The sequence below is a fragment of the Manis pentadactyla genome, unplaced genomic scaffold (assembly GCF_030020395.1).
Source record: "Manis pentadactyla isolate mManPen7 unplaced genomic scaffold, mManPen7.hap1 scaffold_296, whole genome shotgun sequence".
NCBI classification, from domain to species: domain Eukaryota; kingdom Metazoa; phylum Chordata; class Mammalia; order Pholidota; family Manidae; genus Manis; species Manis pentadactyla.
Window position 1 is genome coordinate 33,607 of NW_026644687.1, and position 23,203 is coordinate 56,809.

At 36.1% G+C, this 23,203-nt stretch overlaps 1 protein-coding gene and 2 pseudogenes across 3 annotated transcripts in view; 2 read left to right on the top strand and 1 right to left on the bottom strand.

Annotated features, from left to right (window-relative positions):
- The window catches only part of LOC130682340 (centrosomal protein of 290 kDa-like), a 35,895-nt pseudogene extending 25,909 nt beyond the window's left edge, over positions 1 to 9,986 (top strand).
- LOC130682338 (metallothionein-1A-like) overlaps positions 1 to 23,203 on the bottom strand; it is a 64,946-nt gene that overhangs the window by 12,672 nt on the left and 29,071 nt on the right. For 2 of the 3 annotated variants that reach the window (XM_057496722.1, XM_057496721.1), the window contains one exon: positions 9,997 to 10,096. The exons of the other annotated variant lie outside the window; for it this stretch is intronic. The gene's annotated coding sequence lies outside the window, so the exon portion shown is untranslated. The remainder of the gene's footprint in view (positions 1 to 9,996; positions 10,097 to 23,203) is intronic. 3 annotated transcript variants of the gene reach the window in all.
- Positions 7,603 to 18,424, top strand: LOC130682341 (uncharacterized protein C12orf50 homolog; annotated as a pseudogene).

Below are 23,203 nucleotides of genomic sequence, written 5' to 3' on the forward strand. Positions count from 1 at the left end.
CAGTATGCCTTATGCCATTTTTATTTATTAAGCCTTAAAAATATTCCTAACTTCATTTTCCTGAAGACTTCAGAAATGGAGTCAGAAGATCATGGTCAAAGAGAACAGGACCTTCAAAAAGAAAACCTGAAGCTGTCATCGGAAAATATTGAACTAAAACTTCAGCTTGAACAAGCAAATAAAGATGTGCCAAGATTAAAGGTACATTTTTAATGTTTTTTAGTTAGTAAATGAACTATTCCATAAAATATTTTTCACTAACTAAACTCATCATAAATTTAAATAGTTGCAAAGGATGTACTTGACTTTTTTCATTACTGACATTTAACAATAAAAATTTCATTCCAATGACATTTGAATTGCCATAGTGGTTTGATACTCATCATCTATGTAAATAATTATAAGAAAAATAATCTCAATAAAAATTCAAACAGGTCCTAAAATTTGTATGGAAATGCAGAACCAAGAATAGTCAAGACTGCTTCAAAAACAATAAAATGATAGGACTTGTTCAATAAGATATGAAAGCCTAAAAAGTGATAGGCTTTAGGACAATGACTAAACAAACTGACAGGTGGGACACAATGAAAAGCTGAAAAATATCCTTGCAGAGATGAATACTTGATTTGTAACAGGTAGCATGGTTGAGCAACGAGTAAAGGATGGCCATTTCAGTTAAGGAGGGAAAAATGGACTACTCTTATACTGTATCTAAAAACCAATTCTAGGTATATTAAGCCTAATTTTTAAAGGTTTCAGAAGGTAATAAGGACATAAAAAATTATTAAAGAAAGAATGAGTAAATTTGGATATATTAAAATAAATATTTCCATTCACCAAACACCATTAAAAGGATAAAAAGATAAGCCACAGAATGAAAAGATATTTTCTTATGTGGTGATACAACCCTAATAAAAGATCTACACTCAATATTTGAAGAAAAATAAGTGAAATAAAAAAACAGAGAACCTACCAATTAAAAGCAATGAAATCAAATTGGTAATCAAAAACTACCTAAGAACAAAATTCCAGAACCAGATGGCTTCACAGCTGAATTTTATCAAACCCTTCTTAAAGTATTCCACAAAGTAGAAGAGGAGGGACTACTTCCAAACTCATTCTATGAGGCCAACATCACTCTAATACCAAAACCAGGCAAAGATACCACAAAAAAAGAAAATTACAGACCAATATCCCTGAAGAACATAGATGCAAAAATCCTCAACAAAACATTAGCAAACTGAATTCAAAAATACATCAAAAAGATCATCCATCATGACCAAGTGAGATTTATTCCAGGGATGCAAGGATGGTGCAATATTCAAAAATCAATCAATATCATACATCACATTAAAAAAAGGTCAAAAATCACATATCATGTCAATAGATGCTGAAAAGTCATTTAAAAAATTCAATATTGATTCATGATAACTCTTAACAAAATAGATATGGGGGTACATACCTCAACATGATAAAGGCCATATACAACAAACCCACAGCCAGCATATTTAATGGCTAAAAGCTTTAACCTTTTCCTCTAAGATTGGGAACAAAACAAGGATACCCACTCTCATCACTTTTATTCAACATACTACTGGAGGTCCTAGCCACAGCAATCAGAAGACACAAAGAGATAAAAGGCATTGAATTTGGTAAGGAAGAAGTTAAACTGTCACTATTTGCAGACAATATGATGTTGTACATAGAAAACTCTAAAGAATCCACCAAAAACCTACTAGAACTAGTAACTGAATTCGTTGCAGGATACAAAATCACTACACGGAAATCTGTTGCATTCCTATGTACTAATGATGAACTAGCAGAAAGAAAAATCAAGAAAATAACTCCACTTATAATTTCATCAAAAAGCATAAAATACCTAGGAATAAACCTAACCAAGGAGATGAAAGACCTATACCCTGAAAACAAGATGCTCATGAGAAAAATTAAAGAAGACAACATTAAATGGAAATATAGCCCATGCTTATGGGTAGGAAGAATTAATATTGTCAAAATGGCCTTTCCGCCTAAAGCAATGTACAGATTCAATGCAATACCCTATCAAAAAACCAACAGCATTCTTCAATGAACTAGAACAAATAGTTCTAAAGTTCATATGGAACCACAAAAGGCCCTGAAGAGCCAAAGCGATCCTGAGAAGGAAGAATAAAGCTGGGGGGATTATGCTCCCGAACTTCAAGCTCTACTACAAAGCCACAGTAATCAAGACAATTTGGTACTGGCACAAGAACAGACCCATAGATCAATGGAACAGAATAGAGAGCCCAGATATAAACTCACCCATATGGTCCATTAATATATGATAAAAGAGCCATAGATATACAATGGGGAAATGACAGCCTCTTTAACAAATGGCATTGGCAAAACTGGACAGCTACATGTTAAGAGAATGAAACTGGATTATTGACTAACTCCATACACAAAAGTAAACTCGAAATGGATCAAAGACCTGAATTAAGTCATGAAACCATAAAACTCATAGAAGAAAACATAGGCAAAAGTCTCTTGAATATAAACATGGGCAGCTTTTTCCTGAACAATTCTCCTCAGGCAAGGGAAACAAAAGCAAAAATGAACAGATAGCACTACATCAAACTAAAATGCTTCTGTACAGCAAAGGGCACCATCAGCAGAACAAAAAGGCTTCTACAATATGGGAGAATATATTCATAAATGATCTACCCCATAAGGGGTTAGCATCCAAAATATATAAAGAACTCAAGTGCCTCAACAACCAAGAAACAAATAACCCCATTAAAAAATGGGCAGAGAATATGAACAGACACTTCTCCAAAGAAGAAATTCAGATGGCCAACAGGCATATGAAAAGATGTTCCACACTGCTAATTATCAGGGAAATGCAAGTTAAAACCACAATGAGATATTGCCTGACACCAGTTAGGATGGCCAACATCCAACAGACAAGAAACAACAAATTCTGATTAGGATGTGGAGAAAGGGGAACCCTCCTACACTGTTGGTATGAATGTAAATGGGTTCAACTGTTGTGGAAATCAATATGGAGGTTCCTCAAAGAACTAAAAATAGAAATACCATTTAACCCAGTAATTCCACTCCTCAGAATGTACCCAAAGAAAACAAGTTCCCTGATCTGAAAAGACATATGCACCCCTATGTTTATCGGTGCACTATTTGCAATAGCCAAGATATGGAAGCAACCTAAGTGTCCATCAGTAGATGAATGAATAAAGAAGAGGTGGTACATATACACAATGGAATACTATTCAGCCATAAGAAAGAAACAAATCCTACCATTTGCAACAACATGGATGGAGCTGGAGGATATTATGCTCAGTGAAATAAGCCATGTAGAGAAAGACAAATACCAAATAACTGCAAAGCAAAACAAAAGGAACAAAATCACAGTAGACTCACAGACACTGAGAAGGGCCTAGTCATTACCAAAGGGAAAGGGTTGGGGAGGGCGTGTTGGAAGGAAGAAGGGGATTAAAGGGCAAAATAATTCACAGAGAACCTGATGGAACAGGTTTCTTTGTGTTGGCACTATTGACATTTGGGGCTGGATATTTCTTTGTCGTACGTATTGCAGGATGTTTAGAAGGATCTTTGGCCTCCACCTACAAGATGCCATTAGCATCTTCCCAGACAAAACTACATTTAGCCATTGCCAAATATGTCCTACTGTGGCAGTGGCAAAATCATCTCTGAGAACCACTGTGATAGAAGTAATATAAAGACAATTCCATTTAAAAATGGGCAAGAATCTGAATTGACATTTCTCAAATATATATAAATGGTCAGTAAACTCATAAAATGATGCTCATTGTCATTAATATTATATAAATGTAAGTTAAAACCACAATGAGACACCATTTCATATGCCCTGGGATGATTTAATCAAAAGGATAACAAGTGTTGATAAGGGCGTGGAGAAACTGGAATCTTCATACATTGCAGGTAGGATGATACAGCTTCTTTGGAAAACAGCCTGGCAGTTCCTCAAAAGGCTACATAGAGTCACCATATGTCCAAGCTATTCCACTCCTGGGTGTATACCTCAGAGATGCAAAACATACATCCACACAGAAGCTTGAACACAGATGTTTGTATCTACATTATAGCAGCCCATAAAGTGGAAACAACCAAGTATCACCCTGTGATGAACAGATAAATTGTGGTATATTTGACTATAAAATGGGATGAAGTATTATTATAGATGACAGCATGGATATAGCTTGAAAATACTATGGTAAGTGGAAAAAATCATGTACAAAAGACCATATACTGTATATGATTCCACTTACATGAAATATCCAGAATAGGCAAATCCATAGAAACTAAGTATATTAGTGCTTGTGTAGGGCTGGGGACACTGGGAAGATATGAAGACTAACTGCTGATGGGTTTGGGTTTCTATGAATGTACTAAAACTTTTCAACTGAACACTTGAATGAGTGAATTGTACGCAAATTGTATCTCAATAAAGCTTTTAAAAAATGTGACTCACATTTATTGCTTCAAATATTTAGTGCAGCTTTTCTTTGCAACTGATGATAATTATTGGAAAACACTGAGAATGGCTAAAAAGGTTTGTTTAAAACCATGTCTTCCCTTCAGAGTTTCTTATTAGTGCTCTCGTATCATTGATGTATGAGACTTTCCTTCAAGAGTAATACATTCTTTAACAATAGTTCAGAAATAGAAGAAGCAAATTTTTCAACAAAAATTCTTAACTACGACAGTGTATTTGAATTCAGAACATTCCAACATGAATACCACTATTTCTAATACCATGTGAATTCATTTTCTGTCACTGCTGTAATAAATTATCACTTAGCAAGTGGATTCAACACCTCAAGTTTATTGTCTTGTAGTTCTATAGCTTAGAAATTTGGTGCAGATTTGTCTGGATTAAAATTAAGGGCTATATTCCTTCTGGAGACTCTGTGAGGGAGTCTGTTTCCTTGCCTTCTCCAGTTTGTAGAGAACATCTGTATTCTTGGTTCACGCCCCCTTCCTCTACCTTTGGGGTCAGCAATGAGTAGTAAACTCCTTCTGACACTGCATCACTCTGACCTAGCTTCAATTGTTACATCTCTTTTCCTGGTTTTCTTCCTCTGTTTTTCTTATCCACTTTTAAGGACCCTTTTGATTGGGCCTACCTGAATTATCCAGGATAACCTGCCAATTTTAAGATAGCTGCATCCTTAAATACATCTGCATCCTTAATTTCTCTTTCCCACAGAACCTAGTATAGAAACAGGTTCCAGGGATTAGGACATAGACGTGTTTGGGGGCCATTGTTCTGCCTACCACATCATGATTTTCTACTGGTAGAAATGTCATATAAATCAAGATACTGGAGAAAGCCCTACAAGTTCATGGAAGTTTGATTAAGCAGTAAAGGAAGATTTCTTTTTTGGTCAATGTACTATAGTAAATTTTGACATGTGTGAAGGGTAGGACTTTTTCTTTGTATATTGGAGGAAAGGCTTTTGCGAACTCAGGTCTGTTCTCAAGCAAACCAATTTTAAAGGAAAAATGTGTGGAAATTGAGAATCTGGAATAGGGTTGATTTATTTCAAATTACTGAGATGGCATATCCACCAAAGGCTTCCTATAACCCAGGACCCTGCTAAGATGATCATTGATTTGGGGCAGTGGTTTCTAAACCTGGCTGATTTCATAATTACTTAAAGCATTTAAAAAAATAGTATCAGATTTCCAGGCTTTAATGTAGACCTGCTGAATCAGTAGTTCAGAAGCAGAGACCTGAAAGATGTTTTGAATAATTTCTTTAGTTGGTTCTGATAATTAGCCAGATTTGTTAACTACTGGTTTAGAAAACAATGGGAGCTGAGTTAGCAATAACAGAAGACACAACTGTTCTCTAGCTTTTTCTGTTATTTGCAGGTTGGTTTTGAAGGTTGTAGAACATTTAAGTATAATCTAGGACTTTGGCCAATCTGCAGTGGAGCTAATAGAAGAATTTGAAAATATCATTCTTCTTACTTTCAAGAAATCATCCCCCAAGCCACAGAAAATGAGAACTATTGAATTATTTTTCCTTTTTTGGACATACATATTCTACCATTATAAGCTATGCCTTATGTAAATTTGTCTTTTTAAATTTGTTGTAATGCAACTAGTTATTTTTATCTCACAGATCTAATGTAAGAATACAGTAATATCACTTTGCATTTATATAAAAAATTTGGTATACTAAATTATGGTTATAATTACCATCTAAAGCCTACGAACTAGCAAATTGTTGACATTTTTTGTAAGTTTGTTTAATAACCTTTCCAGAAATAAGGAGACACATTTTTTAAAACAAATTATGTAGCTAATCAGGAGAACGATGGTTGATCATTGAACATGTGCATAATATGTATCTTGAAAAGCCTGAAATGTTGCATTTTCTTCGTAGGTATTAGACTACAGTAAGAAACTCAGCAAGGAATTCCACCCCCAACCCAGAGTTAGGAACCCCTGAAACCTCAGAGGAATATTTCACTACCCATTCACCATCCTTTAGTTATAAAAACTGAGGAAGAAGAGGAGGATGATGAACAAAATGGTTAGTAAGCCTTTTCTCAGATTTACAATGCACATTAAAAGACCTCACAATATTTCATACGTTTGTTTAACTGTTAGAGGTTCATGATATATAAGGCAGATTTGGGTGTGAAAATGATTTCAATTTTATTAAGTATATTAAAATCATTATGTTCTAATTTATTCTATGTCTACACATGCTTATGCTCTTTTGGACTGGAAGGTTTTTGTATAATAGCTGGGAGACAGATCTCATGTTTAAATATGTACAGTTGTTTACAGGGATACTAATAACCTCTTTTATTTATATATAACTGAACATTGATAAAAGTGATTTATGTATCTTTTATTTATATGTAACTAAATATTGACATATCCTTCTGTCTGATATATGCTTACATCTGTCTCATATTTAATCCTGGAAGTTCTAGATATGCATGGAGTATTTTATAGTTTATAAAGGCTACCGTCTGTATTATCCCAAGGAAACCTTGCCAAATTATAAACAGCATTAGAACCCAGGTCTTCTGCAGCCTAGTGCATCCTATTCTTCCCATATCATCAGAAAACTGTGGTGCCAGAGAAACATGCAGAGAAACATGCAGAAAAGTAGACTCTTCCTTCCTGCCGTTGAACACATCCTGTGGGCTCCAGACCACCACAGCCTCTGTGCTCAGTAATACACAGAACTACTCATTCCTTTATGTTACTGCTGTAGCTCCGCATCCCCCAAACCCACATCCTCCTCCAAAGAACATGATCTCAGCGTGAGTCTATCCCTCCTGCTTCTCATCTCACACGCATAATGTGTGATTAGGCATTTCATTTCTCTCAACTGATTCTAATACATGAAAAACAGCAATTAGAAACATTTGCCAGTATGCAAATTACTGATCTTAAAGATTAAAAAAAAAACTAGTAATCCATCCATGAAAACAATATTTGGGATTTTTCATTATGGTTTATAAATTTTCAGATTATTTGGCTTTGGAACAATTTAATTAAAAAATATATCCTATAGATGCATCTAGTTTACGGACAATGACCCCTGAAGAAATTGAAGAACAAAGAGCAATAAAGGAGATATGTTATAAATCTGGTAAGAAATCAAACATTTGTGGATTTTTCTAATATTTGATGTGACAGATATGCTAACCATCACTTTTCTTATGGGAGATTAGGTGAATTCTACAGATTTTATACTTCTCCAGATATTTCATCATCAAAAAGCCTAACCTCTACCGCAGAAAAAGAATTAGAAAAGCCTTTGGAAAATGGCAGTGAATTGCAAGAAGGTAAGGGATGACAAGGCAGCGCTTCAAGGTGATTTGTGAAGGATACTCAGTCCAATAGGCTGTGAATTATTTAGTAAGATGTACAGTAGAGTTAAATGACAAGACATCAGAATTGAGAGTGAGAATGAAGTGCTTTTCTCAGATGACCTTAACTTTAACATGAAAAGCTGCTATTAATATAATTACGCTTTCCCAGAGATGCCACAGAATGAGGAGCCTTCATAAACACATGGTGACACTACATTCCATGCAGTAATTCTGTAAATAATTTGCTTTTATGATTACATATTTCTTTGGAAGCAATTCTTCCTGTGTAATAGATGTAGTTTTCTGGTTTAGAACCCAATCCAGAATAACATGTGGTATTAGAATTTCATTTCTCTTTTATTCTCATTTTAATAGTTTATTTTATAAGAAAATTATCTAGAGATATATAAGAAAAATGGTGAGACTTATTTAATTACCACAGTTCAATTAGCATTTTTTAGTCAGTAGTAGACACAAATAGTTTTACTCATTTTCTTTTCATGGTATATAAATAAAAACAAAAGAAGTATCACAATTCATTATATGAAAAGCAAATCAAATAGACTAAATGTATTATGTACAAACTATAGTGTTAGAAGGCTTGAATTTTTAAATTGCCATTTGATAAATTATCCACACATGCAAATCAATTTGCTTGCTGCTTTCCTGATAATTAAAACATTCGCCTAAAATTTATGTATTTATAAATCGACTTTTTTCATCATATCACCATGCAAACAACACTTGCATTAACTTTTAGGATTTTACTATCATCATGAATTCTATCACAAACTTATGTAAGCATGTAGTCGTTTCCGGGATGATTTTTTCTTTCTTAAAAAACTTCTAGGGGATGGTCTTACAGTTCCAAAAAAATTTAGCCTATGTGAAAAGCAAGGGGAGATGAAAGCATCATTGGATGGAAAACCAAGGACTGACCTTGCTGCTTTTGAAAATGGAAGTGAGTTAATTTATTACTGGCTGATTCTGAATATATCATCATATTAAAAAGTGAGTTTGAATTTTCTCTCTCATAACTAACTTAGTTTCTTCAAAATCTTTTTGACATTTTTTGCTGGCTTTGAGTAAGCTCCTTGGGGCCAAGAACTGTATATAATCAATTGCTGTAAGTGAATCCCTGCAGTAGACTATCTGGTACATGATGTACACACCATACATATTTGTAGAAAAAATGATTTTATGTTTAAACAACTGAATGGATGAATAGGGACATGTACTTAAAATTTAGAGATGACTGGAAGTTAATATGCTGGAACAATGAGTCAAATTTAACAAGGTAAACTCACACAAGGATGAACATAAAGTCTTACATTTTATTTAGTTTCAAGATATTCATGGCGGGTTTTCTTAAAATTGGGAAAGAGCTGACATGATAGAGATGGTGAAGAAAAAAGTATTTTTTGTTGGCCACAGAGTTTCAAATGAGTCAGTAACATCTGTCAGCTACCAAATAGCTAAGGTAAATTCACACTGAATTATTAGGAGTAGTATAGGAAGATAATGAAATGTGGTAAGTCATTTAAAGTACTCAACAGAGTCTCTGACAAATAGAAAAATGCTCCATAAACGTGAACTATTATTAGAGCAGTTCCACTGATTTCTGCATAGTGTAGTCCATATTCAGTGTCACTTTTAAAGAAGGCTACTTGAAACATATTTTATGTTAGGAAGGGTAAGTTGTATGGTGAAGGATCTGAAAATTTAGTGTATAAGTAATATTTAAAGCAACTATAGATTTTTATTCTGAAAAACAAGACCTTTAAGGAACATAAAAAATGACTTTCATATTTCTGAAGATATTATATGGAAGATAAATTATATTTACTGTATCTCTAAAGGGTGGAAGAAGTAGAAATAAAGATTGTTATACATTAAAGGAAAATGTGCTGACTATGAATTTTCTTGCATATTATCTGTATGCAAGTGTACATATTGAATATTCATATTCAAATTTGCACATGTACTAATCTAAACATATATGATATGAATAGAGATGGGGATGGTATCACTGAGAAGTGTTTGACAAAAGTGGGCAAAAGGGATATTGTAGGTGTGGATAATCTGTGTTGAAAGATGGTTTTGTACAACTTACTGCCATCACTGCCACTGACAGTAAGGTGTTGTCCTAGGAGGTGACTGCCACGTCCGACAGAGGATCATAGTGCTTGGAGTAGACAAAAATAAAGCTTTACCTGAAAAGAAAGAAATCACCATGTCAAAACGCTCAGATACTAAAGGTAATTAATCATTCTATAATTTTAATCCATTTGTAATTTGAATAGACAAGTTATTCATAAAGTTAGACTGCTTTAGAAACCAATACAAGAGACAAGGTAATAAATAAAAATATATTGCTACTAAATGCACTAAATAGGAGTTAAGAGCCCTAAGGTTCCCTGAATCTGTCCCTAATTGTTTGACAATGGGACTTTTTTTTAGCTCATGTCCTTATCTGAAATACTGGACTGTTGGACTCCATACGAGTCTTGCTAGCTCTGCAGTTCTTAGTTCTCTCAAATGGTAATACCAAGTCCTAACTTTAGTTTCTTTTTCAGCTTCAAATACTCAGTATGATTGAATTTTCTTAGAAAGCTTTTTTTTTAATACTGTGAAGAGTATTAATCTCATGACATCCCCATTTATAATTATTACTAGCTTTGGTTTATTACTAATCAAGAGATATAATAATAAAATACATCTTCTATAGTTCTATACTGCTCTTACTATGCTTACAAAATCCGAGCTGGTACCTCTCTGCTGGGCAGCTAGTCACAGACTAAAAGTATACCAGTCCTGTAATTGAATGGCAGGATGGCTTCACATACTCTCCATTCAAATATTAACCAATTTCACCTACTATTTTCTCCACTGTTAAATAAATGTCCTCAATAATAGATTAAGGCACTTGTGTCCAAATTATTCTTATGGAAAATTACTTGTAAATCTCTCTTCCTCTTTCTCATTCAGAGATGGGAAAGTCTGCCCAAACCATTAAAAGGAAAAATACAAACAAAAACTCTTACTACACCAATAATGATAGCCACAATCCACATGTGGCTGTGTAAATTTAAGCTAATCGAAATGAAGTAAAATTGAAAAGTTCAGCTCTTCAGTTTGCACTAGCCAAATTCCAAGTGTCAGCATCCACATGTGACTAGTGGCAATCACTTCAGAGAGCACAGGTTTAGAATATTTCCATCATTGTAGAAAGCTCTGTTGGATAGCCCAGCTGTAAGCATAGAATATGTGAAAGTCATTACATTTTAAATATTTCTGGAACTTTAATTTAAATCAGACCATTTGACGTTAAATTGATCATCTTTTAACACTTTGGAGGGATTAAAAATATTGCCAGAAATATATAATTTACATATTGAAGATAATGGCTGTATTTCTGAATTTTTAATGTTTTGTTAATGACAAGCTTTAGGGACTAAATGTGGTAATTAGGGAATTTCATGGATACATGGTAAAAATTAATATACATACATATTTTTTAAAGAGGTGCATCCATCATATGTTTGAAAGTGAAATTCCAACTGAAACACTTCTACTAATATTGACATTTTATTTTCTTAATTTGCTTTGAAAGATAACAAGGACAATCCTGATCCAGAGTGTTCCCTAACTACCCAATTAGTACCTACAACGCATCTGTTAAATGCTACTGAGAATGTCAGTGTGAAGTGCAGAGTGGATCCCTCTTCAAGTGAGACATTAGCTCTATAATTTTTGGCCTTAGATATATATGTATATGTATATATTTGTCTTACCACGGATTTGTTTTGCTTATTTTAAATAGAATTTTTAAAAAGAAAGAAAAAAGGAAGGTTTGGAAATTATTCAGGATTAAGAATTAAAAACCCAATATTCTTCTACTAACTCTGACAATGAATTATGACATACATCCTAGTAAATTACATTCTTTCCCACTAGTTTACTTTAGGTGTTAACATTAATAATATGCCAGTTTTTCAGAAGATTCATTAGTATAGCACTTTAAATGTAACCCACAGTGGGTTATATTGGCAGGTTTTTATTATGTTCTGGATTATTTTTCTGGATTTGGCTTCTCCTTGCCATTCAGTACTCTGAGCCACTTCTCTTGACATAATTAAGAATAATGAATCTTCCTTCATTTCCTCTCTCTTTTCCTTCTTTCCCCTCTTTCATTTTATTGAACCCCTGTAATATTCTTGGATCCCAGTTAGGAACCGAAGGGAAGGCCCATGATGGTTTACTCCAAGAAGTCCAGCTTACTTGTTAAAAATATAGTTTCCAAATCCTAGGAGTGGGAGCTTGAGAGTAAGGGTGGAGTATGATATTTGGAGAAGAGGCAGTGAACCCCAGCATCACTGAAGGTTTAACACATACGCTGAAGTAGAGAACTAGGGCAAAGACAGATTGATGAGTCCACTGCAGTGAGCTAATGTCACCACACTGAGAACTTGATGTTCATTTCCTCGGCACAGTAGTTACTTGGGAATGTTCATGATCTCCACACAAAGAGATAACAAAGAATGCCCCTCTCTACCATTGTTTAAGATTCTCTGTAAAACTGTACCTTAGAAATTCATGGAAAATTGAGCATGTACATATACTTTTTGATGTAAATAATGCAAGTAAAATATGAATGATATAGTGATCTTAACACATACAGAATCTGACTCTTCAGTTTTGTTTCACCAAACTACCCATACACCCAAATTCTTAAGATCTCAAAACAATAAGGTAAAATTCACTAGAGGTATTTTGCCTTAAGTCAATTTCTTAAGTAGTGTTCAAAATAACAATTCTAAAACTACTCAAAAACAACATTGGGAATGTAATTGTATGTTCTTTTAAAAGAATCCATTCTTTCCTTTGGAGAAAAGTATTTTTTCCTCTAAGGAATACTACTTATTGGAAGTTTTCTCATCAATCAATTTCCAAGATAGTTTTTTTTTGTACTTAAAATAAATCACCCTTTGTTCTACCAAAAAAAAGTGTTAGGGTGATGCATTATTTTTTTTCTCTTGCTTGACATGTCAATGCACAGACATGTAATTATCACCTCCAGTAGTTTTCAGATGAAAGCATCTCTTAAAAAACTGTAAAAATTTTGTGTCTTCTTTAAGTGTATGATGTCCAGCCAGTGAGGAAGCCTGATTTTAAAGGTGTGAAAAAAAGGAAATGGATTTATGATGAACCAAAGAACTCTCCTGGCCCAGGAATGTAGAGAGGTAAAGTTTCTTTTATATTTGGTATTTTGATAATTTGAAAAGAGATTAAATATGAAATGGTATTTTCTACCTGAAAAACTAATCATGACTGTGCGATGTTATTTTAGATGTCAAACCAACTTCAATAAACTTAGTCTTTTTAGCTTATATTGTCTCCCATTATGCTGTTAAGCACTTAAAAATGCAATGTGTTAATTATGGGTTTGAAATCAGCTTGTTTTTTTTCTTTCACTCCCTTCCCCCTTTCTTTTACAGTGGTACAGGCACCAATTTCCCAAAATAAAATGAGGGACCATCGCAATTATAAAAACAGAAATGCTGAAAATGCATCCTATATCCATGCTCAGAGAGATGCTGTCAAACCTGTCTCGTTGAATGCACCTTCTTACAGCGGGCCCATGAATAGTTCCTACATTAAAGGCAATGTTAACAAGGAACCCAAACCCAACCGCTGTCCTGGTGAGGTTCATTACTTACATAATTTACTCATGTCTATAGTTTGCATCACCATGGAATTTCTGGATGGTCCAACTGACCTTCACTGTTACCCACCTTCTCTTCTTTTTCGAGGCCATCACCACCATAACATCTTAGAAAACTAGTGAAGGGATTTCTTCCATGTGTAGAAATACACGATTTAAAGGATATGGAAGAAAACATGTTGGGTGACATCATTTGTTGTGAACCTCCCTAGAGTTTTGTCTCAGAGCACAGCACTCTGTTCCCCCTGGATAGCTTTACTTCACCCTTAACGATTGTTTTCAAATGGTTGACCTTGTCTTGTTCCACTAACTACATTGTTCAATGATCACTTCATGCTAGTGCTTCAGCTTTTCTTGAGAACCTCATGACTACTTTTGGAAAGGGTTAGTTTGGGGGTTAATGGCAATTATTTTTGACAACGTCTCATCTCTTCCACCATACACAGATTGCTTCTAAATCATTGCATCACGTAACAGGCAAAATCACAGTATGTGTCAGGCAGTACAGGCCTCAAGGGAGGAGAGAACCAAATCTCTTTTTCTTCCTGTCTCACATGAATTTTGCTCTTTTAAAGTTGGGTTGCAAAGTCCACTCAGCTCCCTGTGATATCATGCTTGTATTTTCCTGTGTTCACAGTCTACTCAGGGCAGTTCTGAATGTTGTGTACTTTCTGAAATATAAGTAAAAACTCTGCTTCTTTTAGGTCTTTTCTTTTATAATTTAAATAGAAGTTAGTTTTATGTAAATTGTTTTTCTTCTCCTTGTTTTAGAATAGAATGATGTATGGATTTACATATAAAAATAAGGATACCAATAGGTAAAGCAGACTTTTCATTTTATTTACTAATTTTAAAAAATCAATTTTATTGTTATTTTACTGTGAGCAGACACCTGTGAAGAATACAATGGCCAGCAGAACTGCCTGGTGCCATTATCTAGATTTGTGTGAAGGTGGCTGCACTTACACTCGCTATTGCTTTTGCACCATTTGTGCAAATGTCAACACGGAAAAATCAAAATAAATTCGTAGGATTATTGTGGACCATTATTTGAGAATCACAGCTGTGTGGTAATACTTGAAAACACAAATATATCACTGTTAGTTAACTGTTCAAATACAGAGCCATCAGAGGAAAGTAGACATTTAAAGACCAAGTCAATATATAAATGCTTTGGTTTCCCGGGGCAGAGAGTTCACTGTGGCAGAGCGATTATTGCCATCATGGAGTCACTTCGTGGAAGGAAAGGGACTTTGCCTGTACCTTCCAGGTTGTCCTTCCTTCCTTTCTCCTTTTCTTCCTTCTCTGCTTCCTTCCTCCCAGTTTTTAAAAAAGCTTTTTAAAAATTGTAAAATCATGGCAAAGAAAAGCAATGTAATCTTTCCATTACACCGAGATATCATATTCTCGTCTAGCTTAGCCTCATAGGAGAGAGCCTGATATGAGGAACAAGACAGTTAATTAAGAGATGTGTAACCATGTTCATTGAGAACTTAAATGGTCTTTTAATAAACTCATGTCCCTGATGCCTTAGCTTTGAAAGAGTAACTTTAAAATATTCCTGCACTATGATTTTAAAGTTATAAAATATTCAATTCCAGTCTCCTTTTTTCTCAGATAAATATATGTCAACATCATATAATGGTTCAGCCTGGCAGAAAAGAATTCCTTTTTCAAAAACATATTCAAAAACTGAAAAGATAAATACAGGTAAATATTTACTAGTGATTTTAATGCATCATATAATTCTGAAAATGAATGACAAGTTTTTAAGCTCAAACAACTTATTTTAGAAAATTTAGAAAATTTTCACAATGCATATAAACAAGTACTTGTTTAGATATTCTCTCTACTAGCCATCTTACTTTGTATTGTTGTGTTCGTCTTTGTTCATTTTTATGTGTTATCAGAAATCTTTTAATGTACTTCTCTCCTAGGCTATAAGTATAGCAGTTGCAGCAATTTTATAATACGTTAAGATGCATTCTTTGTTGAACTGCAAAGCAAAGATATAAAACCATATGCTGACCCAAAATATTACAGCCTTACTGTGTCCACCATAGACAAATATGGGCTGGTACACACTGAAAGGGCATCAGAGATGAAGTTTCTAGGCCAGGAGGTTCAGAGCGACTGTGGTCTCCCCCTTGTTGTGCTCTGATCTCCAGGAAGGCGTGGGGACCCTGGGAAGAACCTCAGGGTAGAGGCTTGTAGCAGATCTGACCTCAGGTGGTTCTCTGGCTTAAAAGCTTCTTCTACCTTATCCGGGAGCTGGCTCAATGGCTTTGGGAAGCCACACAGGATAAAATGGTTTCAGTTACTTCTCAGAGAAATGAACCTTTCAGAAAAAGCCCTTGATAGGGAGTCCCTACCTAAATCGATAGCCCAGAACTTTCAGAATCATCTGAAATACATAAGCTCTTGTAAGAGCTTCCCAAAATGAGCCAGAACACATCCAGACTAGAGACTATCCTCTTCCCAAGATAAACTGCTGAAATCTTCTAAAGCATTATTTCTCTAAGCTCTTTGAACTTTAACTGTGATGCAATATGCAAACTTGTATATATATTTATGTACTGGAGTTAATTGTTTTTCATTTTTCCCATCTGTTCCCAAATTCTGTTGTTCTGCAAGAGAACTCTGCTTGTAGCACTATTTGACCGAGTATATTTTCTCTTAATTTTGTGTGGGTTTTCACATGTGGTTGCACTTAGTTTAGGGAGGAAGGAGGTGAAAAGTTGACAAAAATCCTGGATGAAACTGCAAATTGCCAAGCCACATCTTTTTCTTCCATGGTTTCCTTGTGGGTGGGATGGTTTTGGAGAATCAAAGGATGTACACCTCACCCCCAGGTCCCAGTGACAGCTCCTGTCCCATCCCAGATAGTTAAACATGAATTACAGAAGGATTTGGGGGAAGGTGTTGTCACTTCAGAGCATGAAACATGTACCGTCCATGTATGGCACAAGAAAGGGAATGTAACGAGGGATGTCAGCTGACAAAGCTGCTCTTTTCTTTCAACCTGGAAATTACAGAGGAGGGAATGGAAAGGCAGCAGGAGAACAGATCACTGTGGGGCCGCTTATTCAGTACTCATCTCCTCCTCGTCTCTTACCACCTCCAGCTCTGCCAGGTGGCTGGCAGGAAGGTCAATAATAGAATTCCTCTTAAGTTTATAAGAATCTGAGCATAAAGAGGAACTGCGTTGCACTTCCCAGATGCAGTCTAGGGAGAAGTTTTAGAGAGAGTTTCTCAATACCAGATGGTGGTGGGTTGGAGGGGAGAGCAGGCTGTGTTGAACATGAGAAGCTTCTTAAGATTTCCAAGTTCCAAGCTTGCTTGCATTATATATTCTTGTGAATTTCAAGTGCAAGTGAGTTCCTGGGAGAGAGGAACAGTGGGTCTATGCAAAGTCTCCTGACTGGGACAACAGGAATGGCATCAGAATGATGCCTTTGCGGTTGGAGCCTATTACAGGGGAGAACTCAGCTGGGATCTCAATAGATTGCTCTGCCAAGGAGTTGATTGGAAACCAAGCCATCATCCATTGGTCAAACCCTTGTTACTTGAAGTATGGTCTGAGGGCCACCAGCAATGACATCCCCTGGAAGCTTGCTAGAAATGTAGAATCTCCATCTAAGATCTGCTGCATCAAAATCTGCATTTTAGCCAGACTCTCACATGATTAGAAAGCATATTATAGTTTGAGAGACCCTAGACTACGTCATCTGGGCCTTGATTCACTAGCACATGACCCAGACCTTGTTGACACCCAAGATTGTCGAGATGATACTCTCTTGTAAGCTATCCCACAGCAGCAACCATTCTCCTCTGTCCCAACCCTAGAAATGAGGGGAGCAGCAAGGAGGTGAGAAAGGGAGAAAAACCCTGAGAGAAAATTTTAAATCTCAGTGTGACTGAAATATAAACCTGAAGTAACTAAGAAATCACTGACGTGGACTAAGTTTATGTACAAAGGACTAGATAAGTTTTCTACATCAGGCAGAATGGGGGGACTAAGAGTTAAGACAGATTAAATAGAGTTATAACAAAATAAAGTTAGTTTCCTTGTTTACCTGTGCTTTAGACTGGGAAATTTAGAATGTCTGAACTCTTATCCTTTCCAACTGGGGTCATCACCAGACTAGAGAAACATTGGCTTGAGTTTCCTCCCTTGTACTTCCTGCTAGGTCAGAGAGATGTCAACACTTCCCAGTGGACAGCTGGACTGCTGGAGAAAGGAGGCAGAAAGCACAAGCTACCACTGGTCTGTTCCTCTAAGGAAAATCTGGGAGCCAAGGCCACAGGAGTAGAAATGGGGAAGATGTTGTTGGATGCTCTGAGAATAACGCACTAGGAGAGCAAAATGTGTCTGTGGGAATCTAGGAAAGGAGCTGAAGGTGTGTAGAGGTGTCACTGTCATTGGCAGCCTTTCCTTGACGTCACATGTCCTTTCTGATAGGGACACAGCTGGTGTGACTGGAGGCATCTGTCTCCATTGGATGGAACATCCATTCCGTTTATTCTGGGTGCCCCATGGTGCAGTATTATACACAGTATTTTTTGCTTTCCTTTCCATCCCTCCATCCAAATTCAAAACACAGCAAGCTTCAGAAAGACGTGCAAATAGCTGAATGGCATTTTGAAAATTTATGAATAAAAACAACAAGCTTAGTTTTTGGTTTGCCTTTAGATTTATGGTAATGTAATGGCCAAAGACATATAAAATGTTGGTTACACTGAAGAATGCTGAAGAAGAAAATAATTGAAGTATTTCATGTGTTTTGTTACTAGAGGCAAGAAGAAATGGGAGCAAATAAACCTGGAGGTTGAGAGAAGGGAAAAATGAGAAAAGAGAAAAGTGTCAGACATCATCTGATTTACAATCAAAATGAAAATACAAATAAGATGTTCAAGTACTCCATACTATATAGTGGATAGGCAAAGATAATAAAATGCAAATTCTGAAATAAGACGCAGGAAGTACATTGTGCTTTTTCAAAATGCAAATTACAAACAGCTGCCTGTGTATTTATATAGGTCTGGAATTTATTCAATGCCTTGCCACAAACATTTAATAAAATTTAAAATTTTGACAATTAAAATCATTCTTTAATTGTAAACTGATATTGCACAGATTGAGTAGTAAAATTATGTCTTTGATTTCTGTTTTGCAATATTCTTTTTGGAAGAGACTTCACATTTTCTTTATAGTAGATTTTTAATCCAGGCCCTCAGCAACAATAATAGATAAAATGTAAACAAATTCAATGAAGTCCCACAGTTACAGATTAGGATGAGTATGTTAGAGGAATTCCAATAGAAATTCACTTTGATGTATTGTAGAAAGAGACTAAGATTGGTTTATTATGCAGGGAAGTTGCCGAACAATGTCTTTTAATGGGCAACTACAAAATCTGTCTGCTGAGCTATGCCCTATTCAAAACTGAAAAATAAACATTTTTCTACCATGAAAGCAAAAATTATACAGTCATATTGGAGTAAAGGACTTATTATAGAGAAAAAGTGAATTAATAACAGTGTCCCCAAAGTCTTAGTGTGGTTTTAAGACTTTAATAACTCCACAAGTATAAATGCTTACAAATACAAAAGAGACATCATTTGAAAACTTTTCATTTCTTTTGTACTTGCTTAGAATTGTGTAATAGATTTTCATTTAATTTTTGAAATTTTGTCTACAGGGTGACTGAAACAAGAATTTAAAAATGTATTCTTCAAACTTAAAAACAAGTGTGAGAATAATACAAGTAATTAACCTTTCAAATGATGTTTTTCTAAGTTTGTAGCATTTACACTTCTGAATTTATTAAAGCCCGTAATTTCATTAAGACTTTGAGACACCTGTATTTATATTTGCATGCATCTTGAGTTTACCGGTAGCCTCTTTTTCAGTGTATGTGGGGAGCGGTCAATATTTGTAGAAATATTTTATTTTAAAATATTTTATAAGATGTGATTCCAGCTTGTGAAGTAATAGGCCATGATTTCTGGCTTCTGATGGTGCCCTGTCTACCCACTTTCAAATACATGGGGGTATGATCATTTTGTTTACACAGACAGAAATGAAAACTGTGTCAGAAAAATATCTTGGTGAGATAGATTTGAGAAAGATGTAAGAAAAGAGCTGAGCTGAAAAGCTGTCTAGATGGAGGCTGATAGGGAACATCCTGTAATTCCATTTAACTAACAGACCTGTGTCCTTCTAAAACTTCACCTTGTGATGAAGAAGAAAGGGTTCTAAGAAGGCAAATAAAGATATCTTTCTTGAAGTACTGACTCGGGGTGTATCTTTATTACATGCAAAATGCTGAAGAATCAATGAGGAATGAGAAAAATCTGAAGGAAGGCTTTAATGTCATTCTTTTGAATGTGAACACATATTGCTCCTGAATAAATGAAAATTTTATTGTGATATACTTTGTCTAGGACCAAGTAGACAATGGCAATGACCAATCCTATTCCTATTACAGTTAAGGGAAAAGTCTATTGGTTGAAATGGTGTAAACTAGTAGCCAAGAAGGAAGAAGAAAACAAAACACAAAATAAGTAAAGATAAAGGATGACAAAGATAAGTGGAAAATAAAAAAAATGTAGTAAGCCAGCAAGAAGGTAGGCCTGCTGACTCCTGAACATAAAAGTAGTACATTTAAACTTAAGTTTATGATGGCAATGGTGGGCAGTTGCTCTTCTGACACAGATAAAAGATTTCAAAGAATTTAACTGATATTTTACTCTTTCCAAAATGTAGCAGTAATAAAAATAAGAACAGAAATAGAACTTCTTGGACATTTAGTATATTAGTTTGCTAAGGCTGCCAAAACAAAGCACCACAAACTGAGTGGCTCAAACAGAAATCTATTGTCACAGAGTTCTGGAGGCTAGAAGTCTAAAAGCAAGGTGTGAGCCAGGTCAGTTCCTTCCGAGGGCTGGGAGGGGAAATCTGCGCTAGACCGCTCTTTTCAGCTTCTGGATCACGGTCTTCTTGTGTGATTGCCTCATGTGATCATCTCTTCATATCATCTTCCCTCTATGTGAACTTTTGTGTTAAAATTTCCTCTCTTATAAGGACACAAGTCATATTGGATCAGGCCCCACCCTTAGGACCTCATCTTAATTTGATTGCTTTGTACGGATCCAATCTCCATGTAACATCCCATTCTGAGGTACTGGGGGTTAGGACTGCAACATATGAATTTTGTAGGGACACTTTTATGGTTGTGAGTAGATCTTAATTCTAACACTCCAGTCTCCCTAAGCCTTTGAATCCCTTCATCTGCAGTAAACCAAGGCATGTCTGGCATTACTAGCTTGTACACTTTGGTTAGTGAGCAGTATGGTCAACAAACTAGTCCATATTTAGGCCAACCAACCAAACTGTTAAAGCTCTTTATCACTTTGATAGCTGCAACATTAAAATGTAGAATGTCTGCTAAGTGGGCCCCTATCAACAACTTTGGTCTGATCCAACTTTATGTTCCTTTTGCTACTATCCCACATCTTTAATACCTAGTTACACACATTCCAGGACTTTTGTCTGTACAAATTAGAAAATTCAAATAGTTTTTTGGAATGTAGTGTACCTCCTCATGGGTCATACTTTGTACCTCACCTTTAGTGGTCAGCTGGGACTTGAGTCTACTTGTAGGTCTATATCTACAGTAATAGCAAAAAGCAGTGGAGGGGGTCAGTCCTGAGGGGAATCAGCTGTTGTCTTGCATGGAAACTGCTTCAGGATTAATTTGAGACAGGGGTGGAGGGACTGCTTCTACTCGGGGTGGAGATGTTAATTCTTCTGGCAAAACAGATTCATCAGAATTTAGGAGCTCAAACATTCCCACGCTTCATGAGTAGCTTTCCCCGCATCCCCAGTCTAACTTTAAGAGGGTGTTCCTTCCCAATCAATGCCCTCCCTTCAACAGTAAATAACTTGTGAGCCTGGCATTTAGATTTGTAATGTAATTTAGTCACTCACACGATGAGATTCTGGTTTTGTTTTTCAGCAACCTCAGTTCTTACCTACAGGAGATACAGGCCTTACTATAGGACAGGCACAGAAGCTTTCAGGTCATTTATGTGATGTGTGAGCTAGGAATTCAAATCCTTGCCCTCATCCATTTCTTTCCTCACTATGTTCAGTGACCTTAGGAACAACCAACCAATCTCATTATATTTGTTAGCTTGACAAAAATGCTCAAAGGTATTAAATACACGGTCAACTAGATCATTGATTCTTCTAAGTGTTTAATTATGAGACCCTAATGGCGATATTTTGTGTATTTCTATTGCTGTGGACTATCAATGCTTTATTTACTACTAGAAATAGTCATTAAATCTAATCGGATTAGACAGTCAATTCCAGAAACCCCACAACCAATTCAGAAGACTCATCCTTAGAGCCACTCTCAAAGTCTGATGGAGGAGGCCAGCAGGCTGGAGACTTAGAAAAGAGTTATGTGTTGAGTTCAAAGACAGTCAGCTGGAAACAAGAAAGAGCTGGTCAGTTTGCTTATGGACAGTAATATGGTGTTTGAATGAGAAGCCCTAAAAAGAGCCTTGAGCCCTGTGGATATGCTAACACACATTGCTGCCTCTCCTATACAACTGTATGTACAAACCAAAGAGGAGTTATTGAAGCCAGGATATGGTCAGCAGAGCAACATCCTGCTGCCAGTCCCAACTGCACTAAGCCCTGGAAACTTTGTTGAGTGGATGTGGCCTTGGACATTCTGAGACATGGACCAGCGATGGCTGGCCATTCTGGCACCTTGAGAACAAGGCCTGGAAGTTGGTCACTGGTGTGGTCTTGGAGTAACAGCAGAGTGGCCCCTAAAGATCACAGTAGTGTACCTAAAAATGCTGGGAGGTGAGAGCATTTTATGGAGAAGTTTTGTCTTATCTTTATGGCCACTACATTTACCTCCAGGAGCCCTATATATTGACCCATCTGTAACTCTCCCAGGGTGAAAGTCTGGTATACTGGACCAGGACGAAATCCCATCCCTGCCACTGTCCTATCACAGGACCACTCTCCAGCATGCATCCTACCTGATGGACAATACTTGCCTATTCTGGTGTCATTAAGACATTTATCTTATTGCCCTTAAGGTTATTTTCTTCTACAGTCCTTGCAGCTTGGACCCACCCCCTGGCCACAGCTGCTGCTTGCTGTCCTGCTCAGAGCTCCCTACTAGTTCAGCTGCAGGTCTCCTCCTGTGGAATGGGGGAGCCATGGACTTAATCTGCACAGGACTTTGAACCTAGCTGAATCCTCCGGTTTAAAGATTATCATGATTTATTTCTGTTTTTATTGTATGTTATTGGTCTAGTTACAGTGCTCCAGTTGTCTCACTCTTTTTTCTCCAGTTTTTCAGCTTTTTAGGGGCTGTTATGGAAGATGGGAACTTAGTAGACTGTATGGCAAGAATTCTGGAGGGGTGGGATGAGGGTAAAATTGCTGTATTTCCAGAATCTCTCATCTGACCTTAGTCCATCTCCATATCAATAAGTGTTTACAAGGGGTGGAGAGAAACTGTTCTCTCCTTAGCCATTTCCATATCAGTAGGTGTTTATGAGC